At 28.6% G+C, this 23,942-nt stretch overlaps 1 long non-coding RNA gene across 3 annotated transcripts; it reads left to right on the forward strand.

The window, feature by feature from the left end:
• The first annotated feature begins 531 nt into the window (after positions 1–531).
• LOC124420396 lies at positions 532–22,512 on the forward strand. 3 transcript variants are annotated; one of them, XR_006941177.1, is made up of 4 exons: positions 532–900; positions 1,189–1,545; positions 22,173–22,309; positions 22,372–22,512. It is a non-coding gene; the product is annotated as an uncharacterized LOC124420396 (long non-coding RNA). The 3 variants fall into 3 exon arrangements; XR_006941178.1 differs by having other exon boundaries at positions 1,277–1,545; XR_006941176.1 differs by having other exon boundaries at positions 532–1,545.
• Positions 22,513–23,942: the final 1,430 nt, after the last annotated feature.

Genomic DNA, 23,942 nt, shown 5'->3' on the forward strand with positions numbered 1-23,942 from the left:
TAAGAACAAAATCAACATTTCTAAAACTGAACTTTAACGTATAAAGTTTACAACTTCTATTAAATTGAATACTTTATTTAAGGAAATACTTTTTATTCCTAAAAGAACAGTTCTGTTCCAATCATTATACAACGGATATCATGGACAATATCGTTAATTTCAACTCTACAAAGTGATTTATCACTTCTCAATTACATTTCCAAACTTTCTTTCTCTCTCTATCTCATTATAATATATGACCCTAAACTTGAAGACTTTTCAAACAACAATTGTTGCACTGCCTTATGTATGATTATAACTCCAACATGTTCAGTGTTTTCTTGGAACTCCAGCAATACTACAATCTGCAATATGTTCCATTAACATTGTTGACAAAGTTAGGAGACGAAGAATGTGTTATGTGTTGGCGAACGGTTGTCTGCCAACTGTATGATTACAACTCTTAACATGTTGAGGGTTTTCTTGCAGCTCCAACAATAATACAACTTGAAAGATGTTCCATTAACATTGGAGACAAATTTAGAAGACGATTGTTTTACTTGGCGAACGGTTGTGATTTTTTTCGAAGGCGGTTTTAAAGAAGAATAAAGGTTTTGAAAAAAGACGTAATTTACGCCGAAAATTGAAAATATAATTTCAGTGGAAATGGAAAAAAATTAAAAATTAATAGATGGTGTTGGTAAACAGAAAAATAAATTATAAAAGTGTAATAAACATTTAAGATAATTAAGCAAAAACCGAATTTGAATTCTTAGTGGAAGTTAAGTGATTTTTGAAAAATAACTATAAAGATGCTTAATGCAAAACAAGTAGAAGTTTTACATTTGGCTGTGCCAAATTTTAAATATCCTTTACCATGATGTGTTTCAAATCAAAAAATATTAGCTGAAAGAAGAACAAGTAAGACTATTATATTCGTCTATGACGAATCTTATTTATCCACCATCAAATCATAACCTGTACAATTGACATTAATTTCGAATAGCAAAGAGAGTTAAAGAAATTTCACTGATAGAAATCTGAGAGATTCGAATCCCTTATATATCTGGGATCTTCTGAAATCTGTTTTCAACATTCATACAGAGAGACGGACGATTAGAAGGGCAAACAGACATTTAAAAAACGATTTTGCTATCTGTTAAGATACAGAATATACAAAATTCACAAGGTCGAAAAATTATATTATAGAAATTACAAACGGAATGACAATGTTATATATTCGCCACCTTGCGCACGAAGGTAAAGGATTTAAAAAAATTGCACTTAAATAATTAAGTTAATTATACAAAAACTGAATTTGAATTCTAAGTGGCAAATAAGTGACATTAAAAAATTAAGTAAAAATAATATTTTGAAAACTAAAATAAATTTACATCTTCTACTGTGAAAAAGAGAGAAATTACAATATGCTGAAAGTGTTTTTACGAATTGACAGAAATTTTTGACTTTCAAAACGTCCAAATTTTATTTGAATACTTAGAAATAATAATAAAAAAACATGGATAAATATGGATTAATCTTACTTAAGGAATAAACTGAGAAAAGGTAATTTAAGTATTTTAGAAATTTTGTTAAAAACATTTTATTATTAGGTATCACGAAAAAAAAAGAACATCGTTTCATTTGTTCTATACACAATCAAATTGTACAATCAATTGTATATACTAAAGTGTAGTTACTTTGATTGTGAACTAATCTTTGCACTAAGTCACAAGTTGATGTTATCATCGGAAAACGAAACAATTAAAACAAACATATAACAATGTCAAAAAATAAAAAATAAAGTTATTTTAAATTAATTAACCCTTTTTTTAATTTTTTTTCGGTTTTGAGTAAGTTTTTTTTTTAGAATTTGATGTCAGTACAAGCTAAAAAGGATAATATCCTGCAATATCCTTCGAAAACACTTTTTCCAGTTTTTATCAAAAATGATTGAATATACGTCAAAATGAAGTGAGTTCACCACATAAAAAAAATCCCGCGGTTTAGTTTTGTGTGTGAAAAGGTTAAACAAACGAAATAACACAAATTAATTTCTTTGAATTAAAAATTATTTTATTCTCTTTAACATATTAATTTTTGAAATAAACTGTTTTTATTAAAATTTTAGTTATATTGTGTTTTGTTAATCATCGGTCGTTTTTTATGCCAAAATCAATGGTATTTTTTGTTTATATATTGAAATATACAGTTGACAACACTAAACTTTCTTACAACAATCGAAAAACAAATGAAATAATATCATACGAGTTGTATAGAGCTTTTACATACAAAATATCAACAACATTATTACGACTACTGTAGCAGCTGTTTTGACATACTACACATACAACGCTACAACATCGATTGTGAATTGAACAAATATTCCAAATGACTGTGTGGTATTCTCTCAGCCATTCTGTTGCTCTGCTCTCCTTACATCAATGGTTTACTTCTTCAAGCTCCCTTTAAGGCAAGTAATATCTCTTTTATTGTCGATTACTTTCGAGTGGCTAAATTACCAAATTCTGCTACTGGAGGAGTATTCGATATCTACAGTTTGAATATTTGAATATTTTTGATTTATTTATCATTTCAGATGGTTTTTTGCTTCTCCTGAAAAATTTGCCCAATGTGATTTCGCGCTTTTTGGATTTCATATGACGATTTGTAATTATTTTTGTTAATTCATTAGAAAAATATATAAATCATTGAAAAAGAAGTTCATTTTGTTTACTTCCTACATCTAACTAAATTTGTGTGTGAATAAATATTATAAAAATACTCATTATTTACATGACAATGACAAACTAGAAAATCATGAGTGTAATTGCAAAACAATATTTCTTATAATTTTTGCTTTTCATAATAGGTGTTATTGCACAATGATTATTTTTACACAAAAAAACAGATTTTCACTGAAAAATTCAAATTCTCATGAAAAATTATATCTTTCGTAAGACGCATAAGTATTTACTACAAAAGTCTTAAGACACAAACTTCTTAATCTCTCTGACTCTTTACAAAAGCGAAAGAATTATTTTTAGAGAAATCAAACAAGTCAATCCAAAGTACATTTTAACAAAAACTTTTAAAATTTCAAATAATTCTATTTTATTTATAAGTTAAATTATTAATTACAAATAATGTGACAAGAATCATTTCTTTACAGTCTTCTTAATGCTAAAAATATATATTTTGACATAAAGATTAGTTTAAAAGTTATATAACTGGCTATGGATCTCTGCTTTTACTGATTTCATTAAGTGTTTTGAACAATTTTAATGAGATTTTATGTAAGATTTTAATATAATGACAAATTCTTAAAAGAATTTTAAAAGGATTTCTTATTGTTTATTAAAATTCCTTTTTTGATTTTAAATAAAAGTTAAAATATTTCTTGTAAGTTTTCAGTAACAATTAAATTCATTAAATTAAAAAGCAAAAGTTTTCTCATTAGATGAATTGTTGAGTATTTAACTGGTTTTAAAAGTAACTTTTTATTTTACTCAATTTCTTCAATTTGTTGCTTCTGGACTTTAGAACAAAGTTTTGTTGTAATACTAAAACAAGTTCCTTCTCCATTCCTTGTGTGTCAAGTAGGATGAGTTGCTGTAGTTAGTTTCTATATGAAAACGATCAATGTTTGTTTATATTTAATACGCTTATGGATGCCATTATTAAACGTATCAATTTGTTAAAGACAAAAGCAATAAATACAGTAATAAACGGTTTGTTTAAACCTAATTAAAGATACTTTAGTTGTATTTTGTCACTTTTAAATTTGACATTAATATTAATGACACTATTTTGCTTACTTTGTACATAAATTGTTTTGACTGGAAGCACAGTGAGTTTATGAGTTTTAAATGAATTCCATCATATTGAAAAAGATATAATGATTTATATTGATATTTTCATATATACAACAGTATTAAGACTCATTATTACTTATGGATGGTATGACGAGATGCATCACATAAGACTGCTAGTGGTAATACACCTCTGCTTGGATACCTATACCTAAATCTTTCTCTAGTTAAGAACTATGCTCTCCTTTAAGAGACTAATCAAATTGGATATTATGGGGCAAATAATTACAAAATATTGTAACAAAGTATGTTTTTTACAATATGGAAAATGGTTTAGAGACTGATGTTTATTTTGTTGACTGTAGACTTCATATTATATTTGAAACTGATAAGGATGCAAATTGCAAAACAGCTGGAAGTAATAATTTATGAGGAAAAGTCAATTATTATATTTAGGAAGGAGGAAGAACAGTTAGATATGGCTAAATGTGGTCTGCGTAATTTTGTAGGTTTCATTAAATGAATAGTTTGGCTTTTTAGGTAATATCTTAAGAAAATTTTTTATTAAGAATAGTTTTCTTTCTAACTCTCTAATTTCGGACTGTATTTATGCTATTTTGAACTTTTTCTATTTAAGAGACTTTGGGTTCTTATAATCGAATCTACATGAAAAAGAATATTGCTCTTTTAAAGAAAATGTGATTTGGTCTATTAATTTACTTCAAAGTCATTAAAAGGCCATTGAGTAGAGGTATTGATATACAAGCAGCAATGAATTAAGCTGGAGGCCCAAACTACGCGACTTCTCGTCAAAGCATTACGCGCTTTTCATACCTATTTCCCGTTCTACGCTTCAAGTTACATGACAAGCTTTTTATGCGTAATTTTTTTGTTTTATTTTTAAAAAACTTTTATTTATTTTATTTATTTTTCATCATTAAACTTTATTTTATTTCATTCAAATTGATAAATACGCATTAAATAAAGAATATAAAATGTCAAAATCAGCTGACATGTTCGTGCGCCGCTTATAAAAGTAGATCTACTTTAAGCATTCTAACCGTCAAAGCATTCTACGCTTTTGTACTTGTAACTTTCATCATACAAATACATTGGTTTTACTTTTTTGACGGACTCATAGAATGCGAGAAAAAGTAGAACGCGTGATGTGGAACTCAGCTTTAAATAGTTAAAAGAAACGCTTTTCACGATGTAATCATAATCGTTTTATCTCATTATTTTAATACGACTGATCACATTGAAAGCGAGTAGTTAACACGATTGCTTACAAATAACTATTTAAATAAGTAATTGCAAATAGGGACTTTAAAAAGTTGTTTTGTTTTAATGACAAAATAAGACATTACTCACACGAAGTACGAACCTAGGCCTTTTGTTCGTTTTCTTACTTACAACTCCACTGCTTATTTATTTTATTGTGCATAAAGTCATTACAATAATACTTACAAGAAATGCATATAATATGTAGTAATTATTGAGCAGTAAATTATTGTGTTAGAACGGGTCACTACTGAATGTTTGCTGGGTATGGACAAACGTATTATAGTTCTAGCAAATATTTGATATTTAAAGCTCGAATTGTTTTTATCATTTCAATGTTTAATACTCTGTTAAACAAAAGAATTAGCAAAATATCCATTTGTTGGTTTTACCTTCATTCATACAAAATTTAATCCTGCGCTATTTGTCAGTATTCATTAATTTCATTGCAACAAAACTTCCACTTTCATTAAATTAAACTTAATCCTCACTGCATTGCAACATATACTAGCATTGGCATCCAAAGTCAAACTCTTTTTACATGCGTTTGAAGTTTAAAGAAACCAGTTCCTGTGGTCACAAGTCAACACAAAGAGTTCTATATAAACCACACTCTTATCACATCTTGGTTTTTTAACTTTGTACAACATACAGCTGTCAACGCTTAGTCACTTTTTAGATCCTTTTTTCAGTTTAATAGGGTATTAAGAAAAGTTGTGAAAACATTAATGAAATACATATAGAATGTTAAAGTAATCATATAGTCACTGTCTTTAGATTGTTACTGAGAAACCTGATAGTTTATTAATCTCTTTAATCCTAACCGCAAAGTGAGATCCATCTTAGTGATGTGAGATCCATCTTAGTACGTAGATTAGTTTTTCATATAATGATCATTATAAGTTAAATATAGCATTATGTTTGTTCAGTAAGGCATTTCTTTTAAAGGTAAAGTTATCTTAACTTGATTGCTACTTTTCTAACCCAGCAAAAACTTGATACTTGTACCATAACCACTTACATTTCAGTTACTATTTACTTGCCGTCCGCTTTACTTTGCAGTACTCGATTAATGACATTCTTTTAATCTGATATAGAAGTACTTTATTTTTGGCTTTGTCATTTTGTTTGCATTGAGTACAACATTTAACTAACAAACCGAAGTCCCTGCTTCGTATTCTCACTGGCTTCTTTTTATTATTAAAAACAAAACAACTCACTCAACAACTTATTTGTAAGCAAAATATTCTACTTTAAATCTATATATATAAGCGAGCGTAGAAGTACTTGCCTCCAATGATATCAGCGTGTTGAAATAACGAAGAAGAAGTGAAAAGAGGTTTTATTAGCATTTTAATTAATTTTTTTTCTGCGCTTTTCCTTGGTAAGCAACAAGTGGAATATTTTCTTCAATGTTATGCAACACAACAAAAGAATAACAAGTTAGAGTGCTATATTCGGCTGTGCCGAATCTTAAATACCCTCCACCAGCTACTTTTATGTTACTAATTTTCTAATTGGTCAAATATTTGTAAAAATAAGTTTTCTCATGTCTTTAATAGAAAAAATCCAAAAAGTTAAATCTATTACAATTCCAAGATTTATTGAACATTATAAATTTAACAATTTGCGTGTAATTTGTATGAATGTATATGAAAGATTTAGAGATTTTCAAAATACAAATACATTTATAATTATGTTCTACACAAAATATTGTTCAACACAAATTGATAATGCTCTTTAAATATGGTTAAAGCGCTTTTAGGGACCTGCCCCTAATATAGGAGAAATAGAAGTATACAAAACTAATATTTTTTCCAAATAATGTATCAATAGCTTAATTTGGTAATAAGTAATGTGCGTTTAAGAGATTTTCGTAAAAGGACTTTGTATGGGAGCTATGTCCAATTATGTATATAAAGACAAAATTTCAGAATTCTGTATCTATATCATTACTTGGTAATAAATATTGTGATTCTAAGTGATTTTCTGGACCTAGTATGAGAGCTATGACCAAATATGGACCGATCGTAAAACACTTTTATAGTGAATTTATGTATATAAGAGCAATATTTTTGATAAATGTATGGATATCAATATTTGGTTATGAGTTATGTGAGTTTTTTATGATTTTCGGAAGGGAACCTTGCATGGGAGCTATGACCAATTATGGACCGATCCAAAAAACTTTCATAGTTATATTTCTGTATATAAGATCAATATTTGTACCAAATTTTATATCGATATCTTAATTTAGTAATGAGTAATGCGCGTTTAAGTGATTTCGGGAGGGGGCCTTATATGGGAGCTATGACCAATTATGGACCGATCCAAAAAATCTTTCATTGTAATATTTCTCTGTATAAGAGCAATACTTGTATCAAATTTTATGTTTATATTTTAATTTAGTAATGAGTTATGCGCGTTTAAGTGATTTTCGGGAGGGGACCTTGTATGGGAGCTATGACCAATTATGGACCAATCGGGAGGGGACCTTGTATGGGAGCTATGACCAATTATGGACCAATCCAAAAAAGATTTAGTTTTAATATTTCTGTATATAAGAGCAATACTTGTACCAAATTTTATATCGATATCTTGTTTAAGTAATGGTTTATGTGCGTTTAAGTGATTTTCGGGAGGGGACCTTGTATGGGAGCTATGTCCAAATATAGACCTATCGAAAAAAATCTTCAATTGTATTATATTTGTATATAAGAGCAATACTTGTACCAAATTTTATATCGATATCTTGATTTAATAAAGAGTTATGCGCGTTTAAGTGATTTTCGGAAGGGGACTTTGTATGGGAGCTATTACCAAATATGGACCGATCCAAAAAATCTTTCATTGTAATATTTCTGTATATAAGAGCAATACTTGTACCAAATTTTATAACGATATCTTAATTTAGTAATGAGTTATGCGGGTTTAACTGATTTTCGGGAGGGGACCTTGTATGGGAGCTATAACCAATTATGGACCGATCCAAAAAAGCTTTCATTGTAATATTTCTGTATATAAAAGCAATACTTATACCAAATTTTATATCGATATCTTAATTTAGTAATGAGTTGTGCACGTTTAAGTGATTTTCGGGAGGGGACCTTGTATGGGAGCTATGACCAATTATGGACCCACCAAAAAAAGTTTTCCTCTAAATAAATTCTATTGTCAAAAGATTTCAATTTCTAAAATTTTGTGAAAATATCGGCATTACGACGGTTATTAACAAAAAACCAAATCTTTCGTGAATTTGTACTTTTGTATGGGAGGTATATGAAATTGTGGACCGATTCTGACGATTTTACGCAAAGATTAAGCTCTTGTGTGGAAACGAATGTATGCCAATTTTTATGGAATTATCTTGCATAGTTTTCGAGAAAATTACATCAGAATGTGTAAAAAATGCCTATTTTTTCGAGGTTGTTTCAAATTTTGATTCATAACTTTTCCCGATGTGAACCGATTTTGCTCATTTTCAATACCAAACAACTTAGGAAAACAAAGAACATTTTGGGTGAATTTGGTTAAATTCTATTGCTTCGTTTTATCGTGAGCGTGTTTTACACAGACAGACGGACAGACGGACAGACGGACAGACGGACATAGCTAGATCGACTCAGAATTTGATAAGGACCCAGAATATATATACCTTGTTGGGTCTCAGATGAATATTTCTTGGTGTTACACACGGAATGACAAAGTTATATATACCCTCTATCACCACTGATGGTGGTGGAGGGTATAAAAATACATTTAGCCCGTCTTAACATTAAATCATTGATTAATCTGTCATACATATCAATACCTACTTGATAACTGTAAATGTCTATCAAATTTTGACAGCTATTAGAGTTCCACTCATGAAAATGGCGCGAAATTAAAAAGAAATCTTACAGGTTTTTGTTACAACGTCATGTTTGCTAGTCTTCATTACATTAATTCAATCACATTGTCCCATCAATTGTGTTTGACCAATAATTGAGGAATCTGTTGCTTTTATATAATCACGAAACGTTAACTCAATTGACAACAAATTGACGATTAGTAGAGAGAATAAGGTTTTTATTCGATTTTGTAAATCCCACAATGGTCACTTGCTGTGAAGGGGTTTCAAGTTTACTTTTTGTAATCGGACTTAATAATGGCATACAACATGTCATAAGCATTTCTAAAAGCATATTCTACAAAAATAAATAAAACTGATTTTAAACTGCAGTGAATTCTTGTCAAATATAAGGAGGATTAAAATCAATGGGATTTATTATATTGTATTTAACACTCTATAGTTTGGTTGAAAATCATGAAGGATGTACAAAAATGTCTGTAATAGGTAGTTGATGGATGTATGTGTAATAAGGTACTATTCTTACCCAGCAGTTCGACGGGAAAGTAACGAACGTGTTGAATGAATGAATGATGAATGACCAAAAACATGCGAATTGGAGCCAACAGGTGGTAAGATATTAATGGAAACAGAGGTTAAAACTTTAAAGTGTCTACTCTCTAGAATACTATGGGACATCAATGTGACGATTGACCCGAAAGATATAAATTTGAGTCAACCAGATGGTGGCATATTAGTAGAAAGTAACAATCATTTCTCCAAAAGATCGGTAATACAACTACTTTCGGAAGTTCAATAAAACGAAAACAACTTTTAAGAGTCTAATCTCTAGATTACTTGGAGACAGTAAAGAGACGATTGCCTCCGCTCTTGCTTACAAAAGGGACACTAAAGTGACGACTGTCTTCATTCTCGATTACAAAGAGTTTATTTTTGACGAAAGACCAAAAACATACGAATTACAATCATCCAGGTGGTTAACTATTAGTGGAAATTACTGTCTTTTTCGTATGCATTGACTCTTTGTCGAACTGCTTTGTACTTTCAAATGAAGCTAGATTGTAATGAGCAATATAAAGACATAGTTAAAGCCATGAATGCGAAACGAAATCAGTTTTTGGAAATCACGAACAAATTTAAACATTTAAATATAAATATTATTGTTTTTCCATCGAAATTAGAATTGCAAACATTTTAGTACGAAATCTCACTAAATTGGAGATTTTGAGATCTAGGATACCATTTTACATGATCTTGGGATAGTTTATTCCTAAAAATGCTTAACTTCGTTAGGAGTAGATCTTAAGGAGTATATATCGATCATATAGTTGTATAGATAACAACTTTCTTACATACATATATTGTATCTGTTACATTTACATTAACTGTAATAACAGTTATAACAGTTTTATCACAATTTGTGATATAATTTAAGTCATCTTGTGACTATTTTCTTTTTTTTTAGAAAATTTAAAATTATTTTAATAAAAACTGCAAACATGTTCACATTATCGAAAAGCATTTCAATAAATTTAAAGGAAGAGTTTTTTTAAGTAATTAAATCATTGATGTGCTGCTGCTAATGTTTATTTTAAACCAGTTGACACAACAAAACAATCAATAATCATTAAGTTTGATCTAGTGGAGTAAAAACAAACTAGTTTTCGTTTCTTATCCAACTGGATGAGTTCTTAGTGTGTCAAATGGACAGTGGTTAATGTAGTTCATTTGGTATAATGTGATTATGAAAACAGAAGAATTGCAAATGTAATCAAATTTTCATTTACATATTAATAGTTTTATTAAAAACTTTATAACGGTCTTCAATATTCATCATTAGATGGATAAAATAAATTATTTTTAATGACATAATTTAAAATAATTAAAATCAAATCTCAAATATAATCAGAAACTTTGAATATCGTTGTCAGCTTGAAATTTGTCCACGAAATCAAATCAGTTTGGCTAAGAATATTCTGTTTATTCGTAACACCCAAAATATGTTGTTCCACATCGAACTTATGATCAACACCTTAATCGGTTTAGAATCATTTTCTGAGTATATAAAGCCTTGTCCGTCTGACTATGTGTAATTACGTAAAATTTGTAGTCAAAGTACACCACAATAACTCCAGTTTATTGGACGAAATTTAAAAAATAATGTTTTGTTTGGATCAAAGACGTTTAAGATCCTATTGCGAAAAATTATGAATAAAGCGCCATATCTAAATCCAGTCCTTAAATAAGGTCTTCATTTAAACTGCGACAACACTTTGGTTGATAATTATGAGTTTCAGGATATAAAGACTAAAGGATCGTCCTTGGACGAAACAGTATTGTAGAAGTATATACGTAGATACATACACATGTATATACTAATGTGTGTGTAGTTGGATTGGTATTTTTTAGAAAAGTGTCTTGATAATCTTAGCCCTTGACAAAAATTTAATAACACTTTTTTGACCACATTTATTAAGCTCGACACATATCAGATCTTACCGCTTGACAGGTATGGACGATTATTATTTAATTAAGTAATTGATTACAGGGTCAATTACAATTACTTGTAAAGCGTAATTGAGCAATATCTAATAACAGTTGTCCTGTTATTGTACTTTTTTATTATTATCAATTATTTGTAATTGCAGAATTGCCAATTACATGTAATTTACAATTACATAATGTAGATAAGGTAATAGTAATTAATGCACATAAACGTATAGATTTCTTTCCAAGTTACTGTGTAATCTATTACATTCGAATTTAAGTAATAGATTACACAGTAAGGAATTTCTGAAAGCATTCACCTCATAAACAGTTATATACATGCAATTTGTAATTGAAAAATATTGCATTACAATTATTTATAATTGAAGTATTTTTAAATATAATTGATCGTATTTAAACTAAAATCAATTATAATTTATTGTAATTATAATTTAAACAGCTTAATTATTGTAACATAATTCAGTAAAAGTAATTAATGAATTACTTTAAAATTGCGTTTTTCATAAGTTACGATTAAGTACTTGTAATTCTTCAATTAAAATTACAAGTAGTTGTAATTGTTAAAACTTCAATTACAAATTTAATTTATTGCAATTTGTTAAATCAAATTACTTTTTAAGAAAGCCTGGTAAAAAATGCATATCTGGTCAATATATAGATTATCAATAGACTACTACATTGACTAGTCTATGCAGTAATACAATATCCATAGACCCACAGACGGTAATTATACTAGTGGTGTAGTCAATAGACTGTTAATATAAAAAGTCAATTCATATTACAGTGAATAGAATATTATATAGAATAGCCAATTTACTAGTTTATAGACCACACAATAAACTAGTTATTTAGACTAGTTAATAGAATAAGTCCATTCAGTACTTAAAAGATTCATCTTTGAAATAATCAATAGACTAGTTTATATAAGAAAAACATGGAAATAAACATAAAATTCAATAAGCAATTAAGTATCTTGAATCCTAAAAAGAACTCCTTTTGATAAAGTTAAAATTGTTTCAAAATTTTAAATTTTCAATACTTTGCAAACTGGTCTTTATGTCCTTCTTCGTAGCCATGCTTCAGTTGTAATAGTTTATTCACATTGACTACAGAAAGTTTTACCTCTACATACAGTGTGTTTTTAAACCAAGATTAATGACGATCATTTAGATCTACTACAAAGGACTTTTAAGAAATATGTAGGAGTTTACTTTTATTGAACAATTTAACATTCGATATTGAAAATGTAAAGAGTATTTTTAGCTAAAGTTTTTTCTTTTTAAACTTAGAACAAAGACAAACATGTCATGCTGAAAGTAAATCAATGAATTTATTGGACTACAAAATGAAATATTACTAATAATGGACTTTAGAAAATATTGAACATAAATAAATTATGTATGTCTCAGTAGAGTTAAGGAGGAATCAGAAAAGGTTTTCAAAGTAATACATTTTAAAGTAATAAATTGGTTTAAGCTATCATTTTAATAAATCACAAAATTTATTAAACTTTGTATCATATGTACATTTGGGAATTATAAGGAATTATATAGTTCTGCATATAAATGTGTACACACATTCAAACGCTTTAAAAGTCTATTCGAATACTGGGTTTCCAAAAATTTAACCTTTAATTTATGTTCAATACAGTAAATTGCAATGACTAACACACGTTTTCGTAGACAAAATACTAGACAATTATCTATCAAAATCTGATACACTGCAGACTAGTTGTACGATACTGCTTAGGTCTCTACGATATCTAGTTTAATAATATATTTCTCTTAAGTAAATAAGATTTTTGAAATATTTTAATAAAACTATTATTTAATATTTAACATCATATACAAAATTGTTAAACAAGTATTGATTTAAACATATTTTAAAGAAATTCTTGTTGTTTCAAATATGTTGTATTTATTATCGTAGTTATTAATATCAATTTTTTTAGTAAGTATTAAAAACCTTTAGGATATTTAAAATCAATGGATAATCATGTAATTTTCTTAATTCTACAAAATAACAACACCCACAGCAACAGCAACAAAAACAGATAAACACAACCATGGTAAACATCACATAAACAACATCCATCCAACATCAACAGGAACAAGCAGAAAGAACAACCGCATCGAAGAGAAGCTAACATATAAAAGGCCCAAACAATTTCAATGGTCAACAACAAAAACAAAAGAAAACACGAAGGAACAAAAAACGCATTTCCACAAACTATATTAATCCATGCCTTCTTCATGCTGTAGTGGATGCAACATACGTTTGTCTGTTTGTTGCAACAGTTCAGAACACAGGTTTGGAATTTGACATGGAAATAATGTTGATTCTATATTTCAAGGCAGCTTTGAACATTTTGTATTGTTCGTACCTTTTAAGGTCTTGGACTGTAACCCTACGTTCTGATATATAATCGTTTTGCTGTCTTACTACATTTTGCAAAAATATATTCCATTAAATGTAAATTTCGACCTTAACCATAGTAATAAAGACGAAGTCCCTCTTAAAATTAAATAATAACTTAAAAATTATAAGAATATGTTCATTAAAAGTTAGGAATTGAAAGCACTTCGTAGGGTATATAAAGATTCCTCTTAAACAATTAAATATACAATTTATTTGTTTTTTTCTTTTTTTGTATTATTTTCATGTCTGTTCTGATATGTAAGTTATTCACGCTTTTATCATTATCATCAACAAACTCATCGTCGTCAAAGTCTTAGTAGTAGTAAGAATTTCAAAACAAGTAGATACGTGGCTCTTAATGTTGTTGATGCTGTTGCTGTATGTTTGCTGCACATCTAAATAAATGTTTTATTCGTGCATTTAGTTACCAAATCAAAACTAAAAACTGCCAGTACGTATGTATGTAGTTATTTGAAGTACTTCGTATGTACATACTTATGTAATTCCATATATACTTAAGTATATTTTTATACATTAAGAAGTCCCTTAAAATATGGGTGGTTCAGCATCACCTACCTCAAATGAGGGTTCAGTCGAAATCTTAAGATTAAGAAAAAAGCTTAGCCAGTTATAGATAAGAAGGACACTTTAATTAAATCAAACCTTAAGGTAAGAACTTCCGAAACGATGCTTTAGTCTTTAGGGAATAAAAAGTGAGCAAGTTATTTAGATGGTGATCACTACAGCTAAATTAAACCAGTCGTCTGAAAAGTGACTTCTTCAAAGGCAGATGAAATAGCTAGTCGCTGAAAGGTTAAAAAAGCCATTTTATCATAGTTGCTAAAAAAGATATCGGAATGATTAATTCTCTTCTCTATATATTTCTTTGGTAATTCCAGAATACCAGTGTAGTAAGGTGATGCATGTCAGCAATAATAGATTATATCGACGCTAGCATGACATAAAGAGTGTAAGCAATGACTTTAACAAGATTATGATGTCAATTCTGTTATCATTACATCAATATTCTTGCACTTAAGAGCACAAAATTTTGACCTGGGAATGACTAAAATCTGTATTTTTACTAGAAAGTCCAAAATTCCTTATTACTTAGAACACAATTTTCAAGACAATAATACATGTACCTAAACTGATATATGAAAGTACTTAGTTGTAATACTTGAAAGAAAATTCTAGACAAATAAATTTAGAAAATGAAGAAAAATAGTGCTTCAATAATCTGAATTTCCTTGGAATTAAAGTGTAATATCATTCCAGCTTTCGAAATTTAGAGTACATGATGCTCGAGTATGATAAGTGCCATTAGTCATACTTCAACCGATGCTTAGGAAACATTTGTAGATATCTTTTCCATCATCAATATATATGCACAAACGGAAATGATCGGTAACTGTGAGATACCTGAAGATCAATAACGTGATACACTACCAATTAACTAAACATAACAGTAACAGTAACTTTCAGAATTGAATTGATATAAAGAGAAGGAAGTTGAAAAAGTTAATCTGACGAGAGCAAAACCGTTCGATGCTACGAAAGCTGAATTACAAGCATTGACAAGGGAATTCTCTTAATAATCTAATTGAAATAATTGTATGAATTAATAAGTTCAAAGTTTATGAGCAAAACAGCTTCTCTCATCTTTAGATTTACTTTTATCTCTCTTAGTTCAAGACAGCGGAAAGCGGTACTTAGAGCCTACTCGGTCATCTCCTATAAGCTGTTTAGTTTAATCCCTTTCAGAAGTATCACGACATAATCTGCATAATAGACTCATCTAAATCTTTCTTCAGTTAAAGTTCTTAGGTTGTGAAATGTGGCTACCAATAGTTTTGGACATAAAATCCGAGCCTGTGGCTTAACATTATATTTCGCAGCTTATCCTTCTATTTCTTAACGTAGCAATGAATTCATCATATTCAAGATGGAAATTTTAGAAATTTATAAATTGCATCTTTTAAAAAGTGCATTCTAATATGTAGTAACAGACTTTGCATATACAATTTTCATCAACCATTGAAATTGTAATAAAATAAGTTTGTCCTTGAAGGAATACGTAAACCTTGACTTGAAGTCAAGGCAATGCGTTGACATTTCCAACGAAGATTGTTAAACATCAATCAAGTTGTTACATCTACTCATCTGTATTTTAAACAATCGCTGACATTCAATATTGTGAATAATCTTGAATCTATTTATTTGTATGCAAAATTTACAATAAGAAATTTTAAAATGCAGATGTTTTTAAATTGAAAGTAAAAACTGTTTGCTTTTGAAAAGTGATTTGCCTAGAGAAACATATGCATATGTTTGGTTATTCTTAGTGTTTTTCAATCTTTTTACTGATTTGATTCTTTTTCTTTAGTTAATACCAACTTCATAAAATCGAAAATTTATGTAATTTAAGCTGAAACTCAAAGAACACACCTTCATTATCACTTTCTAATCGCAAAGCATAATTTTACAAAAATCTTAAATAAGGAAACCGTCACAAATCTCCTTTACCAACAGATAATCACAGTGTATGAAAACCAAACCAAAAACTGACTTCGCCAGTTGAATGAATGCACTCTGATATGATCAAATAGTGGGTGTGTATTTTAAAATACAGAGGTCAAGATCAGTTGTTGTATATAAGTGTTATGTGTCTGTGTGTTTGCTTTACTCCTTTAAGTTATACAGACAGACATTTCAAAATGCCTTTGAAATCGTTGGAAGGTTTTTATGATGTTGAAGTGGAAGTTTTAATATGTTTTAAAATACAACATGCAACTAGGTTTGGGCGACAAATTAAATGCAAACATTTTGTTGTAGTCAAAGTTTAAATAAGAATTATTTATAACAACATTCTTTATGATTTTATATCAAGTTTTTTCATAAGATTGCTTTTGTTTGATGTGGTTGGATGTTTGAAATAGTCTGCTAAAATTGATGTTGAATAATGGTACCAACTGAATATTTCTTGTCGCCAATTTTCGCAGTAGCAACGAGGACTGTTCCCCTCAAGATAAATAAACATTTCATATTCTTAATCGATTTGCATTGAAAGACTATATTTCTAACAAACTTAAATATAGAACTTAGAACCTTTAACGTATATAGTGTGTTTGTTAAAGACACAATTGGGTTTAGAGAAAATAAATTTATAGATGAACAACGGGGTTTTCAGATTTCACAACAGGGTTTACAAATAAAATTTTCTTGATGCTATTTAAAACGTTGCAAAAAATGTGACATTTTAAACTTAAGTTCGCGACTACGTTAATCTGGTGCGATTAGGAATTCTGAGTCCAAATTCAAATTTAGCAAAATCATTTAAAAAATCAAAGTTTCATCTCAGTTTTTAAATTTCTTTGGCATGTGTAGTTGCCATAAGTGTCTAAATGATGATCACATTGAGCAACTACAAATCTTTAGGTTCTCGAAACATTACTATAAGCTTTTCTTGTAGAAAATGTATCTGTCGAAAGAACCTTAAAAACAAACATTCGATGGAGATTTATTCATTGATTTAAACCTAAACTTAAACTTGATTATTAACACAACATCATCATATTAAATCGGACAATTATGTTAAGATAAAAACACAAGTCATTTCGTTTGCATTCAGCTCTAGAAAATTATAGTTTACCCTAAATTATTACAAACTATTTCTTAAAAATGGCTGCAGTTAAGGGCTACAAATACCATAGTAAGACAAAATTTAACACAAGTCAATGTCTAGCGAAAAAATATAATTTTCTAAAGGATTGAAGCACTCTTAAGCTGAATCTAAACTAATGTACACATTCCAACCCAACGAATTTATAGCAATCAGAATCAGTTTATTATTCGATTTAGTAATATCCATATGTAGGAGTTCGAAGTTTTTATAATATTTAAAATCACTTCCTGTCCAATGCCAACAACATTACTTTTCTTTAACTTTGGTGCATAGCTGCCGTTGATAGGGTTCTAAGAATTTTTCTAAAAGTTAAAGATTGAGAAAACTCATAACGAGAAGTTTCCTATATTTATTAGAATTAAAATTTCCAACTTAGAAATGTTGAAGATATTATAAAAATGTGTATAATTTTTTTTGTAGTTGTTTTCATCATATCACAAGATTGCATGTTAGAATTCCATTTGTTGTAGATAACACACTTTCTAGAAAGCAATGAAAGGAAAAGTTTTTATTTCAGGTTAAAAAAGAACATCAATAACTCGTTCAAAACAACAAACTGTATTTTTACTTTCAGTTTTCAGGTTTATTGATTTAGTTAGGATGTCTTCTGGTTTATATTCTCCTTAAGGTGAAATGGCAGAACATTACTATAATATTTTTTTAGATTTCATAATAGAAAAACATTAAAGTTTTTTATGTACTAATGAATATCTACTAAGATAATTTCATCTTTTCTACTTAAAAAACGACCCAATTGTAAATATGTAGCTGGAAAAGTGTAAAAAGCCAAATGCATAAACAAGTGTCTGTACATAATAAATGGTTCATTCGTTTATCTTTTTTTCAACAAAACCCATGATCAGTTAAAACAATACTTCCTTAACAGTGAGTGCATGTTCCATGTAGATGAAATTGTTCTCACCAATCTGTGTAAAAGTAAATAAAATTGCAGCCAACAATGGAATGACAATTAAGACAATTGTTGAAAAAGAAGTTATAATTAAAAATGTTTTCAAATGAAAGGTGTTTTTTGTTTAAACCTTGGTGGGCCCATAATTATTATTGTACCATTTAAGTTAGTATCTCTAAACCTAAAACTACTTATATTAAATAGAAGAATAGAAGAAAACTCCTACTAAGGGCCAGTTGATATGAAACTTTCGTGAGACAAACTGATTTGGTTTAGCAACCCAGAGTACTTAGATCTAAGTGTAATAATACTTCGATCGCTTCTTTCATTTCAGATTTGTATTATCTGTGTATCCAAGTGTGTTCCCAGTGAGGACATTGTGAGGACGACCTGCTAATCTTACTCAAGGAAAATACAGATGAAGAATAACTTTTAATTCTACATTCGAAAATGAAACTATGTAAACGAACTACATTTTCTTCTTTAACTCATATATATGGGTTAATTTTAACCCTATTTTTTGTTTAACAACTTAACTAGTAGTTTGTGAATTTCTGTTATTTTCGTATCAACAGGAACAATTAATCTGTTTTTGTACCCTACTATACCGCAATGTGGAGGGTATAATGCATTTGCTTTATTTTGATAGAATTGTGAGAATTTGGTTTTCCAAATGGTAAATTTCTTCTAATTAAGTCATCATAATAGCTATTAGAAATTTGAAAAAGCTCCTCATTATAAACTTTTCAATCAAGATGAGTACAATTGTTTCTCTCACCAATAAAAGTTGACAAAACTTTATGACATTTAAAAAATGTTTATGTAGAGTTGAATTCGTTTGGTATTTAAAGATGTCATTAAAATTTTAATTGATTATTATTAGAAAGAGTTGTAAAATTCAAATGTCTTTAAGAAATTTTTCATAAATCTTAGTTTTGGATGTCTGAAGTCAACAACAGCCACTTCCAGGTATGCGAACTAACAAAGTTCAACATTAATATTAAGAACGTCTGCGTTGCCAAACAGTTTCTGTTCTCATAAGGCTTAGTACGTAACTTTATTAACATTTGTTTCCCATATTAAGTTTTTTTGGTCATCACCATTTTTGACTGATAATAACCGGAACCTAAGATGCGTCTGAATCCAGAATAAATTGAAAATCAAACATGGCTTTCACAATCAGAAATAATTGAATATATAAGTGATAACTTATTAATACTAAATTAGACTTAATCGATTTCAGAAAAAGGTTGATAATATGTACAACAAGATAAAGTCGTTAAGCCAAAATACTAAAACCACTTCCTGAGATGATAACAATTCTGGAATCAATGGTTTCATATAAAGAATCTAAAATTCGGTTTTAGAATAAAGAGCCAGTGAGCACAGTGAGATTTAAGTGTTTTAGCTTGACTACACAAACAATTAATATCGATGATCGTGGTGGGAGAAGATCCTGCATCACTGATGATTCTAATTGGTTAAATGTTCAAAAGATCAGTTCAAAGACCTGGTTTTAATGTGATTATAGTAAAGTTTATGTGTTGTTTAGCTTGACTAAATAAACGATTATTAATGCTTATCATTATTTCAAAATGGTTGAGCATTCCAAAGATCAATGGATGTAGAAAATAGTAAATCCAAACAAAAATCCAAATTAGAGCAATTTTTAGAAATTAAAGAAATACTAACACTTTTAGAGCATCGTAATTAGAGCCTTGGAGTAAAAAACATGCAAATTTTACCGGAATTAATGAATAACATGCGATAAGAGGAAAATCTTTGAATCAACTCAAAATAGTCTCAACGTAACGGTTTTTCGCAACGCCTTATCAAATCTTTTTCTAATTTGTTTACTGCTTAATTCTGTTTAAAGATCAGCATCAAATTTCCCAAGTATAAATTTTCACACAGTAACCTAATTATAAATCCAGCTACTCACATTTTCTTAAAATTTAATGTGTTGTCGTCTACTTACATGCATCAGACACTCTACATGCATACGTTCAGTTATCTGCATGCGAATCTGCTAGTGAAACAAAACATATAATGACAACATTTAACATTCAAGTACCCGAAGAAAACTTGTTCCAATCTGCTGGAGTTGTTGTTCTCGCTCTTTTGTTAAGGAGGTAAGACTGGGAATTTTTGCATAAATAGCTTCATGCAACATATAAACAAGTACTAAGTGTTAATTAGTATGTTCTTTTCCTCCTCCAACAAGAATGTCAATATATGGGTTATACTAAAAAATTTATTTAAGCCTGAGTCATATTTGTGGTATATTTTATTTCACAGCAAAAATTTTCATTAACAGCTAATGGCTTAAAATTCTAAAGTTTACTTGCATAGCACCCATTTTAAGTCGTTATTTTAACATGGTAATGTCATTGGAGATAAGTACTTACCACAATCGCTTACAAGTAATTATAAAAATCACTGAATGTAAATTATGTGAAAAAAACGCATACAACTTCTATGCCTCTACCAAGAGGCTAAAACTATTTATATGACACATTATTAATACAATGTTTTTAAGGTACTTTCATTGAAAAGTATGTTATTAGATAAGTGGTTACAAAATTTTATGCTGGGCTAACTTAAAATGGACAAATATTTTTATATCATTGAGATCGTGAGGTTATTTTACGTTGAGGGATGAAATGATGTCTTTGCATTATCAAGGGGCTTTAGAGAATACGTTTCAATAGCTGAAGAAAAGTTCACAATTAGCTTACAGATTGTAAAATACTTTTAGATTTGCTAGTTTAAAACTAGATAGAAGTATTTATACAGATTTCATGACAAAGAGTTCTCAATCCTATCATAGATGACCTTAAAATTGAAAAAAAAACATTTTTAAATTTTCAGAAATTACTTTTGGACACAAATTGTTTGGATATGCGTGTTGCACTTTGATATAGAACTCATTACATGCAAACATATATAATAAATAACATGGAAGCATCGGAACATATTAAAATTCTATTTTAAACGTATTAAGCCCTTTTAAAGTAAATTTTACACTAAAAGCAAAATGAGTATAAAACCTTTTCTAGTTTTTCATATTTTTTAAAATCAGAAACGCAGATTTCTTATTGGAAAATTTATCGACTTTTAATAAATAAGTACATTAGGGTAATCCCAACTTAAATTTGAGTTTTTTTGATTCTGAGTTAACTTTTCTCAAAACATTTAGGTTTTCTTCAGTATTTGGTCCTTCTTTTAAATATTTTAATAAAATGCAATAATATCAAATTTCGATAAACTGAAAAATATTAAAAAATGAAATGAAAAAAACTGAGAAAATATGAGGTTTATAATATTTATAAATATTTCAATTAATTATATTATATAATTTCTTGGAAATGTTTTTAAATCTAAGAAATTTCAATATTTTTTTATAAATTTGAAGTCTTTTTCAAAATTGTGTCATGCCATTGAAATCGTCCCTTAAAGATTTTTCATATGATACTAAAATTGCATATGATTAATTTTCCAAAAATGAGAAAAATGTGATAAAACCTTAAAAAAGGACCATTTCATCGTCTGATTTAGCTCACCAAAAATTGAGGTAAACACAAACATTTTGAGCAAGGGCATCTTAGAAAAACTTAATTTTAATTTTTGGTGGGAACAATTTTTAAAAATAATTCATCTTAATATATTCAAATAATAGATAATTAAAAAGTCTGACCAGCGTTTTATTTCTACAACTTTTTTTTACAGTAATAATCAACAATAAAGCAGTATTCGATCGTATATTGATCATATCTTAAAGAGATGATTTTATGATTTGAAAGTCCAAAATAGCAAACAACTTGTACAACATGATGAATAACAAACACTATGAGATAACAACTAATGTAAGCGAAAGTAACAAAACTTATGTAAGCATATGAAATAAAACAATTTTTTACAATTCCAGCTTTCACAAAAGGACACCTTCAAAGATCATATGTTTGTAATTGAACTAAAAACGGGTGTATAAGGCTTCCCTGGATATTTGCTTTCACTCAAGGATGACCTCCAGAAACATAAGTTTATAATTCAACTAATAATGGTTATATAAAGGTAAATAGCGTTCTTGCCGGTCGTATGTCTGATAGAATTATGGAAGATTCGGATCTCGCAGATATCTGGGGTCTTCTAAAAACTGATTTCAACAAACATACAGACAGACGTACAGACAGACAGACAGACGGACATGGCTTAATCATCTCCGCTACCTATAAGGATCCAGAATATATATACTTTATGGGGTCGGAAAATTATATTATAGAAATTACAAACGGAATGACAAACTTATATATACCCTTCTCACGAAGGTGAAGGGTATAATTAACTATGTACATAAAGAAATAATAATCCTTTCATTGAATACTCATAGCTGTTATTTAAATGTATGTATGTAATCAGCAAACAAACAAGGCTAAACCTTTTTAAGGCATTATTTAAACATAAGTGATGTCATTGGGTGTAAGTACACAATCGCTTATAAGTAATTAGAATAATCAGTCAATGTAAATTGTGTGCAAAAAACATATTCATCTTTTTAATCTTTACGAAGAAGCTGACTAATAGATTATAATGTATTTGCAAAACACATTATTAAAGTGCTTCTTTGTAATCAGAAAGATATGTATTAGTTATTGGAAAGTAATTTAATAGGTAAGTTGTTACAATAGCAAGTGTTAATTATATATTTTTTGAAAGAAGACACTCAAAATTAGACACAAACCGATGATACGTCTAACGCTATAAACTAAAGGGAAATTCTACTAATCAAACAATGCCAAATTTGATGTCAAGCTAACAAAAAGAGTTGTAAAATATTTTGTATTATTTTTGTTTATTCTGTCAGGATCAAAAGATGTATAAAAAATCTTTCAGGAATTTTTTGAAAAAATAATATTGAAAATTTTAATAAATTTTTAAGGATAAGAATTTTAAAAGATATTTTTTAACAGATTTTCATCCTAACAGTATAAAATAAAAATAATACAAAATATTTCCCAACTCTTCTTGTTGGATTGACACCAAATTTAACATTTTTGATTAGTAAACGTATTTTAAAATATTTTTTGAAAAATGTAATATTTAAAACTATAAAGTCCTTTTGAAAGGACACAGGATCACGAAATGATAAACTGAAAACGCAGATTTTTTCCTTTAAATTTATAGCATCAGACGTATATCATCCGGCTCTTGTCTAACGATTTTTTCTCTTGTTGCTGGACGATGTTATTATTCAAATAAATAGAGTTAATTTAATTAAACTCATTTTGTGGGCATTCATGACGTATGAGTAATATCGCGTATACTCAAAAGAGAAATATTTTTTAGATGTTAAAACGAAATTTAATCGATGAGTTTAAATCCAAAAATTGTAATAATTGTGGAAGTAAATGATATCAGACGTACATTATTCTTTCTTAATCTACAATACCTGACACTGATCAGTGATAAACGTCTAACTTGCTAAGTATTGATTCAAAC

This window comes from Lucilia cuprina, chromosome 2, assembly GCF_022045245.1.
Source record: "Lucilia cuprina isolate Lc7/37 chromosome 2, ASM2204524v1, whole genome shotgun sequence".
Lineage (NCBI taxonomy): Eukaryota > Metazoa > Arthropoda > Insecta > Diptera > Calliphoridae > Lucilia > Lucilia cuprina.